The sequence below is a fragment of the Heterodontus francisci genome, unplaced genomic scaffold (assembly GCF_036365525.1).
Source record: "Heterodontus francisci isolate sHetFra1 unplaced genomic scaffold, sHetFra1.hap1 HAP1_SCAFFOLD_1104, whole genome shotgun sequence".
Taxonomy (NCBI): domain Eukaryota; kingdom Metazoa; phylum Chordata; class Chondrichthyes; order Heterodontiformes; family Heterodontidae; genus Heterodontus; species Heterodontus francisci.
The window spans coordinates 15,133-28,198 of record NW_027141015.1 but is presented as its reverse complement, the minus strand read 5'-3'; positions in this window follow the sequence as shown (position 1 = coordinate 28,198).

The following is a 13,066-nucleotide window of genomic DNA, read 5'->3' as shown; positions in this document are numbered from 1 at the left end:
TCCAATTAATCGGCGCTCTTTATAATTTACAAATAAACTCGATTCGTTCACCTCTTAGCCTGCTGTGCACTGGCACCAAGGGTTCCCGCCATCTGAAGTCTAATTCTGGATGTTGACAGCTGGGATTTTTTAAACGGAAGAACAGTTCCAGAGATCGAGACAGCCTTCGTGGGAACACCTTGGAGAGTGGGGAAGGTCCCTCAGCCGAGAGGGAAAATAGACAAGAGTGAGGAAAATATCCAATATCGCGACGGCTCATCCAACAACGCCTCTGACCAATCAGATATCGCCTTCTCTCAAGCATTCGACATGCAAGGGGGGTTCAAAAAGCAAAGGAAGTGATTAAAATAAAGGATATGGTGAGAAACCAATAAATTGATGTCTTGGGGACTCATTGTGTCCGTCTCTGACTCAGAACATCACAGGATCAAAACTCAAAACTTACACACACCCCAGAGAATCGAGCATCCAGGCAGTACTGAGGGAGCGCCGCACTGTCGGAGGGTCAGTACTGAGGGAGCTCCGCACTGTCAGAGGGTCAGCACTGAGGGACCGCCACACTGTCGGAGGGTCAGTACTGAGGGAGAGCCGCACTGTCGGAGGATCTGTACTGAGGGAGTGCCCCGGTGTCGCAGGGACAGTACTGAGGGAGTGCCCCGGTGTCGCAGGGTCAGTACTGAGGGAGCTCCGCGCTGTCGGAGTGTCAGTACTGAGTGAGTGCCGCACTGTCGGAGGATCAGTACTGAGGGAGTGTCGCACTGTCGGAGGGTCAGTACTGAGGGAGTGCCGCACTGTCGGAGGGTCAGTACTGAGAGTGCGCCGCACTGTCGGAGGGTCAGTACTGAGAGTGCGCCGCACTGTCGGAGGTTCAGTACTGAGGGAGCTCCGCACTGTCGGAGGGTCAGTACTGAGGGAGCTCCGCACTGTCGGAGGGTCAGTCCTGAAGGAGGGCCGCACTGTCGGAGGGTCAGTACTGAGGGAGCTCCGCACTGTCGGAGGGTCAGTACTGAGGGAGCTCCGCACTGTCAGAGGGTCAGTACTGAGGGAGTGCCACACTGTCGGAGGGTCAGCATTAAGGGACCGCCCCCGGTGTCGGAGGGTCAGGACTGAGGGAGCTCCGCATGGTCGGTGGGTCAGTACTGAGGGAGCGCCGTACTGTCGGAGGGTCAGTACTGAGGGAGTGCTGTACTGTCGGAGGGTCAGTACTGAGGGAGAGCCGCACTGTCGGTGGGTCAGTACTGAGGGAGCGCTGTACTGTCGGAGGGTCAGTACTGAGGGAGTGCTGTACTGTCGGTGGGTCAGTACTGAGGGAGCGCCGTACTGTCGGAGGGTCAGTACTGAGGGAGTTCCGCACTGTCGGAGGGTCAGTACTGAGGGCGCTCCGTTGACATTTGAGACTTTCTGTTGTTAGCAACACGGTCAAACAATGCGAATAAATTTGTCAAACTCGATTTTCCCCGTCGTGTTATGATTTCTCAAGTGTCTCGTTCCCCCACCCCTCAGAAGAGATCCCACCAACCCGGTTACAATCTTATCCCTTGGGGTAGAGGGGGTGAGGCGGTGTGGAGGGAAGGGGGTTTGCCGGGTGGTTTGCCCTTGATGTCAGTCGGAATCCACTCACAACCTTTCGGCGGAAGCTAGGCCTCAGGCCTTTCCAACTCCCGGGCCTAGTGAGGCAGGCTTCTTGGCTGTTTCCTGTGGAGATGGGTTGGAATGGGACAGAAAACAGCTGCTCGGTGTCAGCTGAGCGGGGAGGATGTGCGCCTTTCTCGGCCTCCTTTGGGGCTCTTTCTCTTGTTCCCCGAGGAGCCGAGTGAGGTGAACAAGGGGTTCCCCCAACGCTCCCTCACCTGGAGGGAGGGGTAAAGGATTACAGAGAAAGGGAGGTGGCCAAGGGCCGTGGAAAGTGCTGTGTGCCAGAATGAGGATTGTTGAAACCGGAGGCATTGGCAGGACCAGAACCAACGTAGGTGAGTGGGCAGAGGGATCGAGGGTAGATGGGCGAACGGGGCTCGGGGCGAGTTACAACATGGAGCAGCGGGCGGCTTAGATCCGTGTCAGTGATTCCTCAAGCTGAGGGAGTCGCCCTTCCCTATCCAATTAATCGGCGCTCTTTATAATTTACAAATAAACTCGATTCGTTCACCTCTTAGCCTGCTGTGCACTGGCACCAAGGGTTCCCACCATCTGAAGTCTAATTCTGGATGTTTACAGCTGGGATTTTTTAAACGGAAGAACAGTTCCAGAGATCGAGACAGCCTTCGTGGGAACACCTCGGAGAGTGGGGAAGGTCCCTCAGCCGAGAGGGAAAATAGACAAGAGTGAGGAAAATATCCAATATCGCGACGGCTCATCCAACAACGCCTCTGACCAATCAGATATCGCCTTCTCTCAAGCATTCGACATGCAAGGGGGGTTCAAAAAGCAAAGGAAGTGATTAAAATAAAGGATATGGTGAGAAACCAATAAATTGATGTCTTGGGGACTCATTGTGTCCGTCTCTGACTCAGAACATCACAGGATCAAAACTCAAAACTTACACACACCCCAGAGAATCGAGCATCCAGGCAGTACTGAGGGAGCGCCGCACTGTCGGAGGGTCAGTACTGAGGGAGCTCCGCACTGTCGGAGGGTCAGTACTGAGGGAGCTCCGCACTGTCAGAGGGTCAGCACTGAGGGACCGCCACACTGTCGGAGGGTCAGTACTGAGGGAGCTCCGCACTGTCAGAGGGTCAGTACTGAGGGAGTGCCCCGGTGTCGCAGGGTCAGTACTGAGGGAGCGCCACACTGTCGGAGGGTCAGTACTGAGGGAGTGCCCCGGTGTCGCAGGGTCAGTACTGAGGGAGCTCCGCGCTGTCGGAGTGTCAGTACTGAGTGAGTGCCGCACTGTCGGAGGATCAGTACTGAGGGAGCGCCGCACTGTCGGAGGGTCAGTACTGAGGGAGTTCCGCACTGTCGGAGGGTCAGTACTGAGGGAGAGCCGCACTGTCGGAGGATCTGTACTGAGGGAGTGCCCCGGTGTCGCAGGGACAGTACTGAGGGAGTGCCCCGGTGTCGCAGGGTCAGTACTGAGGGAGCTCCGCGCTGTCGGAGTGTCAGTACTGAGTGAGTGCCGCACTGTCGGAGGATCAGTACTGAGGGAGTGTCGCACTGTCGGAGGGTCAGTACTGAGGGAGTGCCGCACTGTCGGAGGGTCAGTACTGAGAGTGCGCCGCACTGTCGGAGGGTCAGTACTGAGAGTGCGCCGCACTGTCGGAGGTTCAGTACTGAGGGAGCTCCGCACTGTCGGAGGGTCAGTACTGAGGGAGCTCCGCACTGTCGGAGGGTCAGTCCTGAAGGAGGGCCGCACTGTCGGAGGGTCAGTACTGAGGGAGCTCCGCACTGTCGGAGGGTCAGTACTGAGGGAGCTCCGCACTGTCAGAGGGTCAGTACTGAGGGAGTGCCACACTGTCGGAGGGTCAGCATTAAGGGACCGCCCCCGGTGTCGGAGGGTCAGGACTGAGGGAGCTCCGCATTGTCGGTGGGTCAGTACTGAGGGAGCGCCGTACTGTCGGAGGGTCAGTACTGAGGGAGTGCTGTACTGTCGGAGGGTCAGTACTGAGGGAGAGCCGCACTGTCGGTGGGTCAGTACTGAGGGAGCGCTGTACTGTCGGAGGGTCAGTACTGAGGGAGTGCTGTACTGTCGGTGGGTCAGTACTGAGGGAGCGCCGTACTGTCGGAGGGTCAGTACTGAGGGAGTTCCGCACTGTCGGAGGGTCAGTACTGAGGGCGCTCCGTTGACATTTGAGACTTTCTGTTGTTAGCAACACGGTCAAACAATGCGAATAAATTTGTCAAACTCGATTTTCCCCGTCGTGTTATGATTTCTCAAGTGTCTCGTTCCCCCACCCCTCAGAAGAGATCCCACCAACCCGGTTACAATCTTATCCCTTGGGGTAGAGGGGGTGAGGCGGTGTGGAGGGAAGGGGGTTTGCCGGGTGGTTTGCCCTTGATGTCAGTCGGAATCCACTCACAACCTTTCGGCGGAAGCTAGGCCTCAGGCCTTTCCAACTCCCGGGCCTAGTGAGGCAGGCTTCTTGGCTGTTTCCTGTGGAGATGGGTTGGAATGGGACAGAAAACAGCTGCTCGGTGTCAGCTGAGCGGGGAGGATGTGCGCCTTTCTCGGCCTCCTTTGGGGCTCTTTCTCTTGTTCCCCGAGGAGCCGAGTGAGGTGAACAAGGGGTTCCCCCAACGCTCCCTCACCTGGAGGGAGGGGTAAAGGATTACAGAGAAAGGGAGGTGGCCAAGGGCCGTGGAAAGTGCTGTGTGCCAGAATGAGGATTGTTGAAACCGGAGGCATTGGCAGGACCAGAACCAACGTAGGTGAGTGGGCAGAGGGATCGAGGGTAGATGGGCGAACGGGGCTCGGGGCGAGTTACAACATGGAGCAGCGGGCGGCTTAGATCCGTGTCAGTGATTCCTCAAGCTGAGGGAGTCGCCCTTCCCTATCCAATTAATCGGCGCTCTTTATAATTTACAAATAAACTCGATTCGTTCACCTCTTAGCCTGCTGTGCACTGGCACCAAGGGTTCCCACCATCTGAAGTCTAATTCTGGATGTTTACAGCTGGGATTTTTTAAACGGAAGAACAGTTCCAGAGATCGAGACAGCCTTCGTGGGAACACCTCGGAGAGTGGGGAAGGTCCCTCAGCCGAGAGGGAAAATAGACAAGAGTGAGGAAAATATCCAATATCGCGACGGCTCATCCAACAACGCCTCTGACCAATCAGATATCGCCTTCTCTCAAGCATTCGACATGCAAGGGGGGTTCAAAAAGCAAAGGAAGTGATTAAAATAAAGGATATGGTGAGAAACCAATAAATTGATGTCTTGGGGACTCATTGTGTCCGTCTCTGACTCAGAACATCACAGGATCAAAACTCAAAACTTACACACACCCCAGAGAATCGAGCATCCAGGCAGTACTGAGGGAGCGCCGCACTGTCGGAGGGTCAGTACTGAGGGAGCTCCGCACTGTCGGAGGGTCAGTACTGAGGGAGCTCCGCACTGTCAGAGGGTCAGCACTGAGGGACCGCCACACTGTCGGAGGGTCAGTACTGAGGGAGCTCCGCACTGTCAGAGGGTCAGTACTGAGGGAGTGCCCCGGTGTCGCAGGGTCAGTACTGAGGGAGCGCCACACTGTCGGAGGGTCAGTACTGAGGGAGTGCCCCGGTGTCGCAGGGTCAGTACTGAGGGAGCTCCGCGCTGTCGGAGTGTCAGTACTGAGTGAGTGCCGCACTGTCGGAGGATCAGTACTGAGGGAGCGCCGCACTGTCGGAGGGTCAGTACTGAGGGAGCTCCGCACTGTCAGAGGGTCAGTACTGAGGGAGCACCGCACTGTCGGAGGGTCAGTACTGAGAGTGCGCCGCACTGTCGGAGGGTCAGTACTGAGGGAGCTCCGCACTGTCAGAGGGTCAGTCCTGAAGGAGGGCCGCACTGTCGGAGGGTCAGTCCTGAAGGAGGGCCGCACTGTCAGAGGGTCAGCACTGAGGGACCGCCACACTGTCGGAGGGTCAGTACTGAGGGAGTGCCGCACTGTCGGAGGGTCAGTACTGAGGGAGCGCCGCACTGTCGGAGGGTCAGTACTGAGGGAGTGCCGCACTGTTGGAGGGTCAGTACGGAGGGAGCACCGCACTGTCAGAGGGTCAGTACTGAGGGAGCGCCACACTGTCGGAGGGTCAGTACTGAGGGAGTGCCGCACTGTCGGAGGGTCAGTACTGATGGAGCTACGCACTGTCGGAGGGTCAGTACTGAGGGAGCTACGCACTGTCGGAGGGTCAGTACTGAGGGAGTGCCGCACTGTCGGAGGGTCAGTACTGAGGGAGCACCGCACTGTCAGAGGGTCAATACTGAGGGAGCTCCGCACTGTCGGAGGGTCAGTACTGAGGGAGCTCCGCGCTGTCGGAGGGTCAGTACTGAGTGAATGCCGCACTGTCGGAGGATCAGTACTGAGGGAGTGTCGCACTGTCGGAGGGTCAGTACTGAGGGAGTGCCCCGGTGTCGCAGGGTCAGTACTGAGGGAGCTCCGCGCTGTCGGAGGATCAGTACTGAGGGAGCGCCGCACTGTCGGAGGGTCAGTACTGAGAGAGTGCCGCACTGTCGGAGGTTCAGTACTGAGAGAGTGCCGCACTGTCGGAGGGTCAGTTCTGAGGGAGTGCTGCACTGTCGGAGGGTCAGTACTGAGGGAGCGCCGCACTGTCGGAGGGTCAGTACTGAGGGAGTGCCCCGGTGTCGCAGGGTCAGTACTGAGGGAGTGCCTCACTGTCGGAGGATCAGTACTGAGGGAGTGCCACACTGTCAGAGGGTCAGTACTGAGGGAGTGCCCCGGTGTCGCAGGGTCAGGACTGAGGGAGCGCTCACTGTCGGAGGGTCAGTACTGTGGTAGTGCCGCACTGTTGGAGGGTCAGTACGGAGGGAGTGCCGCACTGTCGGAGTGTCAGTACTGAGTGAGTGCCGCACTGTCGGAGGATCAGTACTGAGGGAGTGCCGCACTGTCGGAGGATCAGTACTGAGGGAGTGTCGCACTGTCGGAGGGTCAGTACTGAGGGAGTGCCCCGGTGTCGCAGGGTCAGTACTGAGGGAGCTCCGCGCTGTCGGAGGGTCAGCACTGAGGGAGCGCCGCACTGTCGGAGGGTCAGTACTGAGAGAGTGCCGCACTGTCGGAGGGTCAGTTCTGAGGGAGTGCTGCACTGTCGGAGGGTCAGTACTGAGGGAGCGCCGCACTGTCGGAGGGTCAGTACTGAGGGAGCACCGCACTGTCGGAGGGTCAGTACTGAGGGAGTGCCACACTGACGGAGGGTCAGTACTGAGGGAGTGCCCCGGTGTCGCAGGGTCAGTACTGAGGGAGTGCCTCACTGTCGGAGGATCAGTACTGAGGGAGTGCCACACTGTCGGAGGGTCAGTACTGAGGGAGTGCCGCACTGTCGGAGGGTCAGTACTGAGGGAGTGCCCCGGTGTCGCAGGGTCAGGACTGAGGGAGCGCCGCACTGTCGGAGGGTCAGTACTGTGGTAGTGCCGCACTGTTGGAGGGTCAGTACTGAGGGAGTGCCGCACTGTCGGAGTGTCAGTACTGAGTGAGTGCCGCACTGTCGGAGGATCAGTACTGAGGGAGTGCCGCACTGTCGGAGGATCAGTACTGAGGGAGTGTCGCACTGTCGGAGGGTCAGTACTGAGGGAGTGCCCCGGTGTCGCAGGGTCAGAACTGAGGGAGCTCCGCGCTGTCGGAGGGTCAGTACTGAGGGAGCTCCGCATTGTCGGAGGGTCAGTACGGAGGGAGCTCCGCACTGTCAGAGGGTCAGTACTGAGGGAGCTCCGCACTGTCGGAGGGTTAGTACTGAGGGAGCTCCGCATTGTCGGAGGGTCAGTACGGAGGGAGCTCCGCACTGTCAGAGGGTCAGTACTGAGGGAGCTCCGCACTGTCAGAGGGTCAGTACTGAGGGAGCGCCGCACTGTCACAGGGTCAGTACTGAGGGAGTGCCGCACTGTCAGAGGGTCAGTACTGAGGGAGTGCCGAACTGTCGGCGGGTCAGTACTGAGTGAGTGCCGCACTGTCAGAGGGTCAGTACTGAGGGAGTGCCACACTGTCAGAGGGTCAGTACTGAGTGAGTGCCGCACTGTCAGAGGGTCAGTACTGAGGGAGTGCCGAACTGTCGGAGGGTCAGTACTGAGGGAGTGCCGCACTGTCAGAGGGTCAGTACTGAGTGAGTGCCGCACTGTCGGAGGGTCAGTACTGAGGGAGTGCCGCACTGTCGGAGGGCCTGTTACACAGGAACAGGAGAAGTGACTGCATGAAAACCCTTTAATTATCTTTCACTCCTCAATCACATTCCACATTCCCCCCTTGCATATGCTCATGCACTGATCTAGTCTGATAATTTAACACTTTGCCAATGTTCCGTTTACGTCCGATACCGGAACTGTACACAGTGCTCCGAGTGTGGTCTAACCGAGGGATATGGAGACCAGAACTGTACACAGTGCTCCGAGTGTGGTCTAACCGAGGGATATGGAGACCAGAACTGTACACAGTGCTCCGAGTGTGGTCTAACCGAGGGATATGGAGACCAGAACTGTGCACAGTGCTCCGAGTGTGGTCTAACCGAGGGATATGGAGACCAGAACTGTACACAGTGCTCCGAGTGTGGTCGAACCGAGGGATACGGAGACCGGAACTGTACACAGTGCTCCGAGTGTGGTCTAACCGAGGGATATGGAGACCGGAACCGTGCACAGTGTTCCGAGTGTGGTCTAACCGAGGGATATGGAGACCGGAACTGAGTTCAGTGCTCTGAGTGAATTACATCTCCGCTTTTCAATTCTATCTCTCTCGTAATGAACCCCAGTGCTCGGTTTGCTTTTCGGAAAGTTTTTCGGGTAAAAGGCAAAGACGGTTCAGACCAGATCTTGTCGCTGTAAGTTAAGTCTTCCTTCAGACAGAGCAGGGCGATGTCGTACGCGAAGTTTTCATTCCGAGACGCGTCAGTATTGTTGTCCCGGGAATGCACGTGCACCTCCGCCACTTCACGCCGGTTCTCCTCGTGTAGCGTGACGGAACCTGGAAGATGGTTTTCAAGACGGCTCTGAGTTGAGACAAGGGTGTGCCCGTTTCTTAGTCTTTCACTCGCGGTTTGTGGGTCTCGCCGGCAAGACTGGCACCGATTGCCCGTCGCCAACTGTGACGCACGTCACGCCAGCCTCCCACCGTCCACCCAAAACTCCTGGGAATTGAGGGGATGTGGCAGGAATATGGGATTAATTTAGGATTAGTATAAATGGGTGATTGATGGTCGTCACTGACTCGGTGGGCCAAAGCGCCTGTTTCAGTGCTGGATTGCTCTATGACTATGACTCGGGAAACAGAGACAGACAGAGAGAGAGAGAGACAGACAGACAGAAAGAGACAGAAAGAGATAGAGAGAGAGACAGACAGACAGACAGAAAGAGAGATAGAGAGAGAGACAGACAGACAGAGAGAGAGAGACAGAGAGAGAGAGACAGAGAGGGGAAAACAGAGACAGAGAGGGGGAAACAGAGACAGAGAGGGGGAAACAGAGACAGACAGAGAGAGACAGACAGAGAGAGGGGAAAACAGAGACAGAGATACAGACAGACAGACAGAAAGAGATACAGAGAGAGACAGAGAGAGAGGGGAAAACAGAGACAGAGAGAGAGACACACAGAGAGAGAAACAGAGAGAGAGAGCAGGGAAAACAGAGACAGAGAGAGAGAAGAAAACATACAGACAGAGAGAGAGAGAGAGACAGAGAGGGGAAAGCAGAGACAGAGAGAGAGGGGGGGAAACAGAGACAGACAGAGAGAGGGAAACAGAGAGACAGACAGAGAGAGAGAGGGGGAGACAGAGAGAGAGACAGACAAAGAGAGATAAATACAGAGAGAGACAGATACAGAGGGAGAGATGGAGACAAGAGAGACAAAGTCTGAGAGACAGAGAGTCTCAAAGACAGAGAGAGAGGGGGAAGGACAGAGAGAGAGACAGAGAGATTCTTTTAAATAGTGGATATGCTTACTGATTCAGCAAATGTTTAACCCTTTATGTGCTCTGATCATAAAAGAACCACTCGGACAATTTGTCTTGAGTTTAAACAACAGGTTATTTATTCTCTTGTATTTAAAACCAAACCTTGATCGAAGTAATATAATAAATGACGCCCCAACTTTCTCTCTCTCTCACACACACACACACAATCACACACACACAAATAACAGAGTGAAGAAGAACTGATTGGTTGGATTCGAGTCCGGAACAATAAAAAAAATATACAGTCTGTGGAGTCTGGTAATTCAGTTCCCTTCCAGCTGAACTGCTGGTCGTGACGTTCCTGGCTGGTACACGTGTCCAATTGATTCAGGGTTCTCTTGGAGACAGTGATGCCATTGGTTTTCTTCTAGCGGTTTCCATCTTCAGCAATGATGGACTTGGATGTTCTGCAACCAGCAGTCAGGGTTCGAACTTGCAATGTCACCTGGAGAGACGGAGAGTAAGAGGAAGACTCCACTTGGGATCTTCATTGGTCAAACTCAGGTTCTCGTCCGTCGAGAGAAGGGGGCGACCCGTTTCACACAGATGGAGAGAGTCTGTCACATGATGGCCCAGTGTATTCTCTCATTTGCAAATTATCATGCCTAAGGATTCTCAATCTCTCAGGGTCCCATTGTTCCAGAATTACCCTTTGACAGTTCCGTCTCCACCAGTGTTAATGTTCCAAGACTGCCTTTAATGTCACGTTAATTGAAGGGAGGACCAGGTAATTCATTAAAAATTCTCAAGCTACCTCAATACGTTGACGTGTAGGGTGTTCAGATACAAATTGCGATGGCCATTTTAGCTGCGAAAGGTGATTCTTTTTCAGTTCTCTGTCTCCTTTCTTTTTAATTTAAGTTTTGTTCCCTGCTTTCCTTTTAAAGTTTAATTCAGGTTTCCAATGATTCAAATTCAGCATAACACACGTCCATGACTGTTAAAATTGGACCAAATACATGAGGGACAGAAAAAGACGCAAAGAGGGTGGAAACTGAGGATTTATTTAAATATCTATACAATTCCATCTCTCTCTACAAAATTATGATCTTAACAGTTCCACGGAATACTGATACGTGTGGGCTCCCAGCGCCTCATCTATGCCGACTGCTGTCATCGAGGCGGGGCCCCATTCTTCCTTCGAGCTTGAGCCAGGCCGCCCCACGAGACGAGTTCTCCGCCCGCCCGTGAGTCGATCCGCCGAAGCTCTGCGGCCAGCCGCCTGAACTTCGGCCTGCCCCCGGGCTCGACCTTCAGACCGCGCCCCAAACGGGAGGGGCCGCTCTCCCCGGCTCCCAGCCCGTCCTGGAGGCCGTGGGGCTGCACCCATCCGGCCAGGAGGTCAGGGGTGAAAGGGCAGGGCCAGGTGACCGCGGGGGGGGCCGCCGTCCCTTCCAGCCCAAGGATGTAGGCCATCCAAGTAAGGATGATCATCACACTCTCTCTCTCTCTCTTCATGACCCTAAGTGGTCCCCAAACTCTGACCACTTGTCTCTGGCCACTGAAATCAGCTGACTCACATTTATTGGTCAACCCAAGCAAGGAGGTCGCTGACATCACAAGGCCTGTTGCTAAGCAGCAGGGGAGACAACAATGACTCCTGACACTTAGTGCATCACCCGACCATATATGGCCGTGGGCTGTTGCACAAATGGGCTTACATGGGCAAGTCAACTCACACGGGTTTTACAGAGTGGGTTATATATAAGGAGGGACAGGAATGTTAGCACTATCACACTGGGAGAAGGAGAGAGAGGTGAAGAGGTGCAGGGAGGGAATACCAGAACTCCGAGTCCAGTCAGGGTCACCAAACGCAGGTCAATGGAAATTCGAAGGGGCACTCGGGAGGCCAGGATTGGAGGAGCACAGAGAAGTCGGAGGATTGTGGGGGGCCAGAGGAGGTTGCAGAGATCGGGAGAGAGTGGCGAGAGCCGCGGAGGGGTTCGACCACGAGGTGGAGAATTTTACAATGGAGGCGTTGCTGGACTGGGAGGCGATGGGGGTCAGAGAGGTGGCTCACACACATCCTTGAGGACTCCCTCCCTCGCGCTCTCCCCTCTCTCCCTCACTCATGCATGCACCCACTCTCTCTCTGACGTTCTCTCCCTCACGCACGCACCCACTCTCACTCTGACGTTCTCTCCCTCACGCACGCACCCACTCTCTGACGCTCTCTCCCTCACGCACGCACCCACTCTCTCTCTGACGCTCTCTCCCTCACGCACGCACCCACTCTCTCTCTGACGCTCTCTCCCTCACGCACGCACCCACTCTCTCTCTGACGCTCTCTCCATCGCGCATGCACACACTCTGACGCTCTCTCCCTCACGCACGCACCCACCCTCTGTCTGAAGCTCTCTCTCCCTCACGCACGCACCCACCCTCTGTCTGAAGCTCTCTCTCCCTCACGCACGCACCCACTCTCTGACGCTCTCTCCCTCACGCACTTCCCCGGGGGGAAAGACGGGAGAGTCAGGGATGGGGGAAGAGATGGGATGAGGGACGAGTGGGAAACGAGAGATGGGGGACCTTGGAGACATTGCAGCCTTGGAGAAAGACGAGGAGATTGGTGGAGATGAATATGAGGAAAAGGAAATTTGAATTCCATCCAACGATGTGGAAGACCTTTGTAATCAGAACGTAGATTTAAAATAATATAATTAATATAATCTTTAACTAAAATAATAAAAATAATTAAAAGTTCCAATTTGGCAATCTCGATTTCTGACTATCAGTGTCATTTGTTTATTTCTAATTCTTCCTCTATTTCGCTTCCCTGTGAGAATTATTTCAAATATACAAACTCTCTCACGCATGCACTCGCCCGCACACTGAGGGATACGGAGAGGCTGGAGGCTGCTGATCTCTGCTTGTACCAGGTCCTGTTTACCGGGTGGTGGCACCCCTCCAACGCCTTTGTTCGGCCGTGAGTTTCATCTGTTGACTTTTTTTTATTAAAATAAAACCACCCAGTTTGTATATTGAGACTGGAACTGTACACAATGCTCCGAGTGTGGTCTCACCGAGGGATATGGAGACCAGAACTGCACACAGTGCTCCGAGTGTGGTCGAACCGAGGGATATGGAGACTGGAACTGTACACAGTGCTCCGAGTGTGGTCTAACCGAGGGATATGGAGACCAGAACTGTGCACAGTGCTCCAAGTGTGGTCTAACCGAGGGATATGGAGACCAGAACTGTGCACAGTGCTCCAAGTGTGGTCTAACCGAGGGATATGGAGACCAGAACTGTGCACAGTGCTCCAAGTGTGGTCTAACCGAGGGATATGGAGACCAGAACTGCACACAGTGCTCCGAGTGTGGTCGAACCGAGGGATATGGAGACTGGAACTGTACACAGTGCTCCGAGTGTGGTCTAACCGAGGGATATGGAGACCAGAACTGTGCACAGTGCTCCAAGTGTGGTCTAACCGAGGGATATGGAGACCAGAACTGTGCACAGTGCTCCAAGTGTGGTCTAACCGAGGG